The sequence below is a fragment of the Phasianus colchicus genome, chromosome 4, assembly GCF_987193195.1.
Source record: "Phasianus colchicus chromosome 4, bPhaCol1.hap1.1, whole genome shotgun sequence".
Taxonomy (NCBI): Eukaryota; Metazoa; Chordata; class Aves; order Galliformes; family Phasianidae; genus Phasianus; species Phasianus colchicus.
The window spans coordinates 65,059,115-65,069,930 of record NC_143439.1 but is presented as its reverse complement, the minus strand read 5'-3'; the positions used below and the strand labels follow the sequence as shown (position 1 = coordinate 65,069,930).

Genomic DNA, 10,816 nt, shown 5'->3' with positions numbered 1-10,816 from the left:
GAGAGGGCACCTTTCTCTGTGTGTTTATGGATATTGTGATACAATGGAAGGAAGAAGGTCAAACACTAAGGAGTGCAATGAGCCCTAAGGAAGTGTAGACTCCAGCATTGCTTTATCAACCTCATCTAATCGGACAAATCGTCAATCTACTATTACTCCAATGCTCTCATTGATAAGCAAAGACAGTGATTATGAGATCTGTGAAGTGGCTTGAGGTACCCATATGGGATGTAGCTGAAAAATGCCACCCCAACAAATGCAACAGCTCTCATATCATAGACAGCATGTCTTCATGGTCGTTCTGGCATTAATGTTATTCCACCTGGAGGAAGCAATTCATACAAAATAATGCAGTTTTAATTCAAAATAGTAATGAACCTTTCTGTTTGTAACACCTCAAAGTGCTACAGAGATGATAAGGGAAAAATCCTGTGCCCTGTGAAGTGAGTGGCAGTTTGACAGAGTTACTTCATTTCAAAAATGATGAAGAAAGTTTTAAAAAATTGTTCTATTTTGTAAAACTAGCCTGAGGTATTTGAAATAGGCAGACTTTTGCTGAAATTAAAGCAATCCTAATCTAATGTGTGTATGTATGTTGTGGTACAATAATACTGATAATATGAATAACCATAATACAATATGATGTCAATTCTCATTAGCTGTTACAAATACCATTCTTCCTTCTCATTTGAAAACATACAGTTTGACAGCCCTTTACCACATAATATCCCTGTGTGAGAGAGAGAACTAAAACCTCAGGAAAAAATAAAATAAATAAAATAAAATAAAATAAAATAAAATAAAATAAAATAAAATAAAATAAAATAGACATGTGCAGGCAGTTTAACCATGAAGTTTTATCTATTAGAGGCCTTTCCAAGGTGCCTTGACATTACTAAGTTGTTTTTATTGTTTGTTTCTTTGAATTGATTATTTTGAGCAATGACAGAAATAATGTTGAAATTTTGACATATTTGGGCCTGCAGACTCTGAAAGAGGAATAAAGCCATGTTCAACTTACAGAAAATTGCTCCAAAAAGACCCATTGTTTGCAGGAGAAAACTCAGTCATCACTTACCCTACCACACGCACTCACTGAGTTCAGAGTTTCTCTCCCCTCAAGGGCATACATTTTTCACAATATTTTGTTATTGTCTTTTCTGAAGTTTACATTCATGCAAATGGGCTTTGATAAGTTTCTTTGAAGTGTTTTAGCAGTGTCAAATGCATTCTAGGACAACTCCACAAGATAACAAGGTTTAACTGTGCAGAGAAAAAAGCATGGAGAGGGACTGCAGGGAATGTGAGAATCTTATAGAACAAGGGGAAATGGTTTCAAACTAATAGGAGAGATTTAGATTGGATATAAAGAAGTTTTTTTACAATAAGGATGGTAAGGCACTGGAACAGAGAGATGGTAGATGCCCCATCCCTGGAGACATGCAAGGTCAGGCTGGACAGAGTTCTGAGCACCCTGATCTAACTGTAGGTATCCCTGTCCATTGCAGGGCAGTTGGACTAGAAGACTTATAAGGATTCTTTCCAATTCAAACAATTCTATGATCTTTAAAAATACATGGCATTACTTCCACTCCAGAGCCAAAGAAACTGAAGAGAAGTTTCTCTAAATTGGGATATAGAAGTGTTATATTCTCATTGGAATTATACTATGTATATATTATGTCCATGTGACATGCATCCCAAGCATTGAAATACCAGGTTGGATTCACCAGACTGCTGGGATGGGATTTAGCACGTAGGTGAGAACACAAAAATTAAGTGCCAAAGCATGGAATGGAGGCACAATTCTCAACTGCATGGTGCCTCAGTAGCTCGTGTTGCCACACAAGGCTGCATGGGTCTTTTTGTCCCCTTGGAATATGCATCTCTGTGGCCTGTGCCAACCCTGGACAGATGTCTGATGCTCCACAGCATCTCAAAGGTCAACAAACATCTATGATTATGCAGCTCATGCTGTAGATTTTAACTGTTTCTGTGGGAGAATAGAAGACTCCACATGATAGATACTCGCTATGGGAGTACCTATTTTCTTAATCTTCAAATTGTGTCCTATGCCTGATAGAAGAGATCTACCTATAAAACTTAATGAAAAGGTGAATTTTCTTCTATGAAGAAGGAAAGTGGATAAGGGAAGCTTACAGAGAAGTTGGTCCTCGTGCCCTGTCCAGGTGAAATTCCACAGCTGCTAGACTGTAGAAGGGTAGAAGGGATACTTAAACTACAGGTCTATAGCTTTCAGTAGCCTACCTTGAACTGAGGAACTGGCAGCATTCTGAAGTCTTTGGTTACTTTTATCTTTGGTGATTGATGTGTTTGGGAGCATTTCCAGGCCCTACTACCAGCTGGCAAAAAGCAGCCCACATCTTTTCTCTCCTGGCCTCCAGGACAGAAAAGCCACCTGCAAAATGCAACTGGGGCTGGCATGCTTGGGTTCACTGGTGGGGATACATCTGCTGTGCCCTGCAGGAGAAAGTCTGGGCCTGTAATGAGTTTAACTTTCATTAGTGAGGTAATCACCACTTTGGGAGTCTTTCATTTTGAGCCATAGCACTAAAGCCGTGCTGTGAGGACAACAGGTTCATTGGGAGCACGTCTCTTCTTCTATTGTACAGGAGTAACAAGGAACAAGACATACTTGACTAAGTGAGCTAAATATTTTCATACAGCATTCTTCTAGAAGACAGGGGGCTCTTAAATTGCCAAAACACCACATAAATCCTTGAATCCTTTCCTTCTCCAACGGTAATGGCCAGATCTCAGCTGTTCAGCTTCGGTGAGAAATATGATCCAAAATTTTTGTGAACTCGCCCACCTTTCATCTTTGCTCCAGTTGGCTTTGGAAATATTTCACAAAACTTCCTCTAGTCTGCTGACACCTAGGGAGCAAAGGGAGCAGGGTAATTCAGAAAGGTAAACGTGAATTAGACCTTTTCCTCCAAGAATCACATCATGTATTAGGGGTAAATGATCAGTTCTTGATTCTCTTGGACTTTTACTGACCCATTTTAAACCTGGGATAACAATCAGGTGGACATGACAGAGGAGATGATAACTTGCAGCAAGAAGAAAATTCTGCAAACATAGTAGCTTCACCTACACTGATTTTAGCATGTACCTACCCAGTTTTTCTTTTAGAGTTGGATCCAGGTGCAGTGCAGTGCAAGTACCATTCAGCCATCTCAGTTCTGTGCTCCATGTGCACAGGACTCCTGACAAGTAGCAGAAATGGTGATCTCTGATACCCCATCCTTTACAATGAAGTAATTTTTAGTGTATTATTTGCTTCCTAGGACCTTTCTCATTCATTTATTTGCCTTTAAGTGGCTTTCTCAACCACTGCATTTGCTTTGCCTGATGTGCTGTTAGTCTTTTTTCCAAGCAATGGAACTTCATGGCTTACTTTGAAAACTAGATATGTGCTTATATGCACAGATCTCTGAGTATTTTGACTGCTTAGTTATATCTAGGATTGCCATTTTCATTTTGCTTGGCACAAGAAAATCAGAACACTGTTACTAAGGCAGTCTAGCTTTAATCCTCAAATCATTTGAGGATTTGCAATAGCTTTTAGTTTTTGATAAACTGAAGAAAAAAAGTGGAAGTCTTCTACTCTATCCTGTTATCCAACACTGTTTCTGGCCCCAGCTGTGTCTCTGGAACAAATTCCTGTTCCTGACTAATCATGGCTCTATTTCTATGCTATTGCTCTGCCCTGGCTTCTACCAGCAGATTGGAGCATGTAAATATTGTCTGTCACTTCAGCAAGATAAGCCATATTAGCTGAGCCCAATTCAAAGGGCTGGATTACCTTGGCTAATTTATCTAGAGGTGGTCAATGTGGCTTTCACGTTAACTGCCCTTCAGGTGGGGCTGGGAGGTTGCCCTTGGCAGTGGGCTGGTAGAAGCAGGTATGAGAGAATGCATTTTCTAGCAGTGTAGCTAACCCTGGTGAGTTTATCCTCCCCAGATATGACAATAATAAAAAAATCTGCTCTTGGAACAGATTTGATCTCTGGCATTTTTTATTTATTAGAAAGAGATTGGCGCCTTCCCACCACCCTTAGAGAACTGGAAGCTAACATTTATTGGAAAATGTCTTACTTTCCATTGATCATAGGGACTTTTAGACCAAATGTCAACATTTTGGTTGCTGAAGCTAAGTCAGATGTTTTCCACTCAGTCACTGTTTGCATAAGCTTTATGAAACCTCAGATATGTAAGGTGACATAATTATGAGTAGCATGAAAGTTGAGTGATATCCACCCAGGTACAGATCCTACATAACTGCTATAGGACATGGAAGAAAAGGTAAGTGCAGTAACCTTTTCTTATGTGAGTACACTTACTCTCAATTATAAAAGCTGCAGTTTTTTCCCTCTCCTTAGCAGCATACTGGGAAGCCAGCAAATGACTGGAAGAGAGATGGAAGAGGAGGTGTAGATTGGGCTGTTGCTATTTTTCATATGGATGAAAAGGTGTGAGTTAATGACCCTGCACACAATGGCCAGTTCAGCTGAGCCAGTATAGCTGGAGGATTCATCCAGGTTATTCTTTCCTGGATCAAAACCAGAAAAAAAAAAAAAAGAAAAAAAAAAGGAAAGAAAGATCGAGAATTCTACCTCCTCCTGTCCCAGTACTTCCCCAGGTGGTTCAGCTTACATTGCTTCTACCTCCTGGCCCACAAAACTCCTTGGGTTGGGCTGTACTTGGGCACAAAGTAGTATGTTATTCAAACAAATGTCCAATTTGAAATGCCTGTGGCCTTGCTATGTCCCAGCTAGATATATTAATAGGTCACAAGTTAAACCTGGGTGTCTGCTTGCTAACATTTTGAAAATAAAAGCCTGTGTTCTGAGTGTTGTCAATAAGGTCACTTGCACAAGGGGTCTATTTAGTTTCAAAGACAGCAAAGCCAGATCAGTGGTTTGGGGAGAAGAAACAGCTACTTGAACTTTATAGGTTAAGAAAATCCCCAGCTAAAGTGGATCATCATTAATAAGTTTCCAGTTACATCCAAAGAACAGTCAACACCAATGTTATGTGATCAGGATGGTGAGTAATTTTAACTACTTACGTTTTTCTAGGCTTTGGTTTTACAAGGTGTTCCTGGATTGAAGCTGTATTGTTCCTTCTTGGGTCCAGTTTTCAGATTTCAAGTGCAAAGCAGAATTTCTTTCTTTTACTCATTACTATTTATATCTAATCTACACTTTAAGAGGAGTCTCAAAGTCTCCCTTGTTTTTTAAGCAGCAAGTTATTGCTGACAACTGTGAACTGCAAACATGATCTTTTGGGCTCAGCTGCCCCTCTGTTTTAAAGAACTGAAGTGAGACTTCATATTAAAAGTTTGCAAAAATCAAGCAGTGATTGAGTCATCTTCTAATTTCTAGCTTTCATGTCTGTTGCTATGCTAAAAGACCATCCGAGGGACAACTATAGCAGTACTTGTACTTCTCTGTCATATTTCATCTTTTTAAAAATTAATTAATTGCAGCTTCCAGAGATGCAGACAACTGATATTATTGCAGACATAATCAAAAACCTCACAGAGGACTGGCCAGAAGAAGCACAGAGAGGTAGGAAACAACGTAAACCAGCCAGGGCCCAGACCTGGGTGGATTTATCTGAGATATCAACCATATGATTTGGCTATTGTTCTTATTTTTTTCTTCATTACTTATTTATCTCCATATATCCCTGTGACGCTTCACAAAACAAATCAGCATCGCACATAGGAATATAGACACTAGGCACATTAAGTTGGCAATTTCTTTTTGTTAGATTTACACAGACAATTAGGTCAAAGATGAAAATATTTATTCACGCCAATGAACCAGTCTTGGCTTCCTGATGGACTCATCAAAGGGGCATAATTACTTTCCCTGAGACCTTTCAATCTCCCCCATTCTTCCAGCTGGAGGAGGAAATTGCTTTTCCATCCTGGGAAAATTTAGAAGATTTTGATTGCTTCCTCCTATTTAGTAGGATCTTGGGGATGTATCGTATTACCAGCTTCCAGCACCTACCACAAGGACTCATGTTTAAGAGCACAGAATGCCTGGCAGGTATGTACTCCATCCTTCAGCTGGGATCTGTCACAACAGGGCTGGACTGAATGCAGATGCCGCCATCTCAAAACAGTGAAGAAAAAGCTGTTGAAGTACTGTGGACCACTTTTTATTATTATTTTTTTCTATCTCTGAGATTTAAGAAACTCTTGAGATGGGAAAAGACTTCCATCTTCTCCAAGACAGAGAGTTACAAGAAAGCTATGTGAGCGGCAGTTTCCCATGCAACCCCCAACTTGGGAAAGCAGGTGGAGTGGAGAGGAGAAGCCACCTTTCAATTGTGTTTTAATGAAGAAGTTGTTTGTTCTTCTGTGTCCTTTGATGAATGGGTGTTTTCGTTCAAAAGCTGACGTTTGTCTTTCATTACGCCTAGCATATGCTCTACTAGGCAGCACCGTTTTTTCTACTCTAAATAAATAAACATGAAAATGAATTTATCTCGTAGAAGCATGCTCTCTTTTAAGTCTGGCACAAACCCATCCTCTCCCCAATAAATCTCTGGGTAAGTCCTTCCCCTTACATCAAGATGAGATATTTTGTAAGCTTCCATCCCTGCATGACTCGGGAGAGCTGTCATTGACCTCAGAGGCACTTAAAGGCAGTGATTTAAACTAAAGTTTCCACTGAATTTGAGAGCTCTTTATCATTAAAACAAAACAAAACAAAAAACAGATAATATGTTGGCCTTCAAATAGTGAGAATGATTTGGAACACCAAGGCCTTCAAACTCTTGCTTGGAGTCAGCTGTTGTCTGTAAGTTGTGTGGCATAGTGATATCTTCAGTTTGCTAAAATTCCCAGTGTCGTCTTTTACAGATGTTCTCACTCCCACTTAGTGTATCTCTACATGAAAGTTGCAAGTTATGTGTTTTCTGATGTCCTGCTGGAGTATTCTCTCCTTGAAGTCAGGAACTATGACTCCTCAGCAGCCAGTTAAGGTCTCCTCTTTAAAAAGCTGCCTGCTCATTTGGTTCAGAGCCCTGTCGATAAAGCTGACTGAATTATTAAATGTCACTCAGTTTCCTTCCAAACTTAGTCCTATTTATTGTTTTGTACGTTATTGGTTCACAACCTGATCCTGGACATAGTTTAATTGTTTTTTAGACGTGATAACACATGTTCAGAAATGACAATCCCAGAACCTGACTGACACTGTGTGCCTTAAAATCACTGCAATGTGTACTGACACTGAAGTGTATCGGAGCTCCTGGTACACACTCACCTTCAGTATAGAAAATATATGCCTTTTCAACCAGCTCAGACAAAGATGGATGATAGCCATTGATATCTGTGAAGAAATAATCACACAAATTTATGCCAATGAAACTTCTGCAATTTGTCAGTATTTTCACAAATATCACAAGTAGTTTAATCAAACGATGGCCTTGATTCATGAAAGCAGTTAAGCACGTGTTTTACCCTAACCTCATGTTGACGTCTCCTTGAAGTCAATGATACTGACAGGTATCAGTAATTATGTGCACGTTCAAGTGCCTTTGAGTGCTTAGCTACCTTGAATAGGGCCAGTATTAGTCATTCAGTAACACCTATTACAGGAGAGTATTAATAAATCATCCAGGTCAAGCTGCCTCTTAGCTCATCTCCGAAACATGTTGTGATGGCAACCACCGAGCAGTGCAGCTCCTCAAGCAGGCAGTGCCTATTATAGTCACATCCCTGATGTGTGGGAGGTGAAGGCAGTTCAGGTCTTTTTGAGAGGCCTGACTTCACAAGAAGATGTCCAGACTGAGTTATTTGATCTGCTTCTCTCACTCAGGATTTTGGATTCTGAATCCCATTAAAAAAAAAACTAGTAAGCTTGAGCAGGGTTTGTGCTCCTTGAAGCTTTCAAGCTGAATAGGAGTTAAATCTTTTTTGCAAGCCCCTGTTAAGTTTCATCCCCCTTGATTAAAATATTGAAAACAACTCTACATTGCAAAGCCTAATGATGTCTTGGCCTGGGCCATACCTCAATCTTACCCTTACCCAGAATTTGCTCATCCACCCACTACTCTAGTGGCATCATTGCTCTGTTTGTACAGCAAGGGAGAAAGAAAATCCTTTGGCTAAGGCAAAGCTTGAATGAATCTTTTCCCATTAGAGAAGAATGAATTTGGCTGTCTTGCTGATGATTTCTTTCACAGTAACAGTTTTATTGAGAATATGAATGTGTTAAGCTGTGTCTCACTTAGCCTGTGTCTTGCTCTTAACTGGATTACCATGCAAAGAATGCTACAATGAGGCTCTGAGGTCTGCCAGGTCAGCTTGGTAAATGATAGCTAAAATGGATGAGAGAATGCTTGATAAGATTTGACACTTGTACTATATGAGCTGTCACAGCAGACATTTTCCTTTTTTCTTGATGTTTTTAAGACCATAAATACTGGTATCTAATGTTAAGTATGCAAACCTCACATTAATCACGCTGCCAGGGAGAGCAAAGAGCTTTGCTCATAAACTGAAATGGAGCACAGTTAATCTATCAATGTTCTGTAATGAGGATCATTATAACAAAGTATTTAGGTTGATTTACTGATGAGCTACACATCCCTGCTAATGATCACACATCAGTAAGAGAGCAAAGGGACCATCTGGATCACAAGAAGTTTAAAATTTATTGAATACTGTGCAGATCCTTTCCTATCTCTGTACAGTTCTTAAATTCTGTATCAGTCTGCTTTCCCAAAAATCAGTCTGCTTGCTGGAGCACCATCTATCAGAGTGCTGTGCCCAGTTTATATGTCTGGGTATCCTGGACTCTCAATTTCAAATTTCTCAAGTTTGCCTTCATTTTAGACACAGTACAATAATAGGCAAAACTGCTTTGCTTGTCTGAGAGCCATCTCAAAATACAGTGAGCAATTAAAAATTAAGCCAGCCTCAACAGTACTTTTATTTATTATTTAATAAATCTGTGTAATCTGTGCCTGGCATTCTCCCATAAATGTCTGATGCCTATCAGGTACTGTGCTAAATAGAGAAAGAATTTATCAACAATCCCTATCTTGGGAACTCCAAATCAAACATAAGCAAATATTTTATCAGAGTAACAGTCACAATGGAGGAAGTAGGAGCACGTCCCATATCTCAACATTTCTTGAATACCTTCAGGGACAGCGAGCCCAGCATCTCCCTGGGCAGCCTGTTCTAATGCCTGACCACTCTTTTAGAGAAGTTGTTTTTTTTCTAATACCCAACCTAGACCTCCCCTGGTGCAACTTGAGGCCATTCCCTCTTACGCCATCAATTCCCTCTCATTTTACCAGAAGCTGGGGTTGGGAACAGCTGTCTTGCAGATAGAGTGTGAAGATGAGTACTCCCTTTATTAGATGGAAATCATGGTAGCTGCAGATGAGTGATCATTAATAGGTCTGATTTTCAGAAACCAGCTTATAAAACTCTAATTTCATTTAGGGTATCAGGTGGGATGAGCAGTCTTAAATAAAAATCCCTTACTCTGGTTGCACAGGTAGCTGAATGAGTGTGACCTCCCAGGAAAACATGGAAACTAGTTCTCAAAAAATTGTACATGCAATGCAAAGCAGCCTGCCTAAAATCAGGAGAAAGAGGACAGTACAGTCATTACTTCTAAGAGATCATCAGCAATACAAAGAACTTCTCAAAAGGCTCATAATGACTAAGAAGTCTTCATCTATCACCAGTTCCATGGGAGGGAGGGATGCTCTTGTTCTGTGCTTTTGCTGAGCACTTTGCATCACTCATCTGTAATGAACATGTAATAAGGCCTTATTTCTTCATTAGATTGAGAGACAGCTTGCTCCAATAAAGGAACGATACAGGCTAAGGAGCCTGAAGAAATATTTGAAAGAAAATTCAGCCAAAAATTAACATACAGTTAACATTTAACAAAGTGCCTTCCCTTACCTTGCATTCTTCACAATATTGTAAGATATATTTTCTTGCTTTTTCTTCTTCATTCTCCTTTTTTTTCATTTTCTCTCCTCCCCCCCTTTTTTTTCCCTTTCATCTTGTAAATGGCATAAGCAATACAGCTCTTCACTCTATATACTCACATCTAAATACACTGATAGTTCTGGATCTAACCCCTAACTCATATCTTTATTTTACAGCTTCCCTCTTTGTTTTTCTATCAGGTGACTCCAGGTGCAAATATTCTCAAACTGGTGGAGGAGAAGAGACAAAAACTACATCTGAACCTGTGTGCTGAGATTCAGTGCTTGCTCTAGTTCTTTATTTCTCTTCTGACCAGAGGAAAATAATACTGTTAATTGCTTCATTTGAAGTTTTTAGACTACAGAAAGGGCAGCTTGGTGTGAAAAAGCTAAAGCATTAAGCAGTTTCACCTGAGACCATTTAGATCATAGGTACCTCATCAGCTAGGTATGGTACTTTTACCCCATCCACTGCTGTAAATCCACTGCAAGCCCCAAACACTCTTTAAATCACAATTACTATCTGTACCAAAGTGGCATCCTCAGTTCTTGTGTCTACCTGGCAGGAGATAGAGATAGCTAACCAGACACTGGAGAGCAAAGTGGTATTAAGATAGCTGTGACTGATATGATAAGAAGTGGTCAACAGCTCTCTGATACCTACATGGGTCATGACAAGGGCAAAGTAAGGGCAGGACATAGGGAAAGGATTTGAAGGAGACACCTGGCGTTTCTTCCAGGTGTGAACACAGAAAAAAACATCAAGTCCAGTCAACAAGAAACTAAACTAAAAGGTGAAAAACATTTGGTGAAT

General features: G+C 39.6%; 1 long non-coding RNA gene across 1 annotated transcript; it reads right to left on the bottom strand.

Moving 5' to 3' along the window:
* Positions 1–2,795: 2,795 nt before the first annotated feature.
* Positions 2,796–10,270, bottom strand: LOC149918298 (uncharacterized). The gene is made up of 3 exons (XR_016466531.1): positions 9,974–10,270; positions 7,311–7,376; positions 2,796–2,897 (listed from the first exon to the last, which is right to left on the bottom strand). It is a non-coding gene; the product is annotated as an uncharacterized LOC149918298 (long non-coding RNA).
* Between the last annotated feature and the right edge of the window lie 546 nt (positions 10,271–10,816).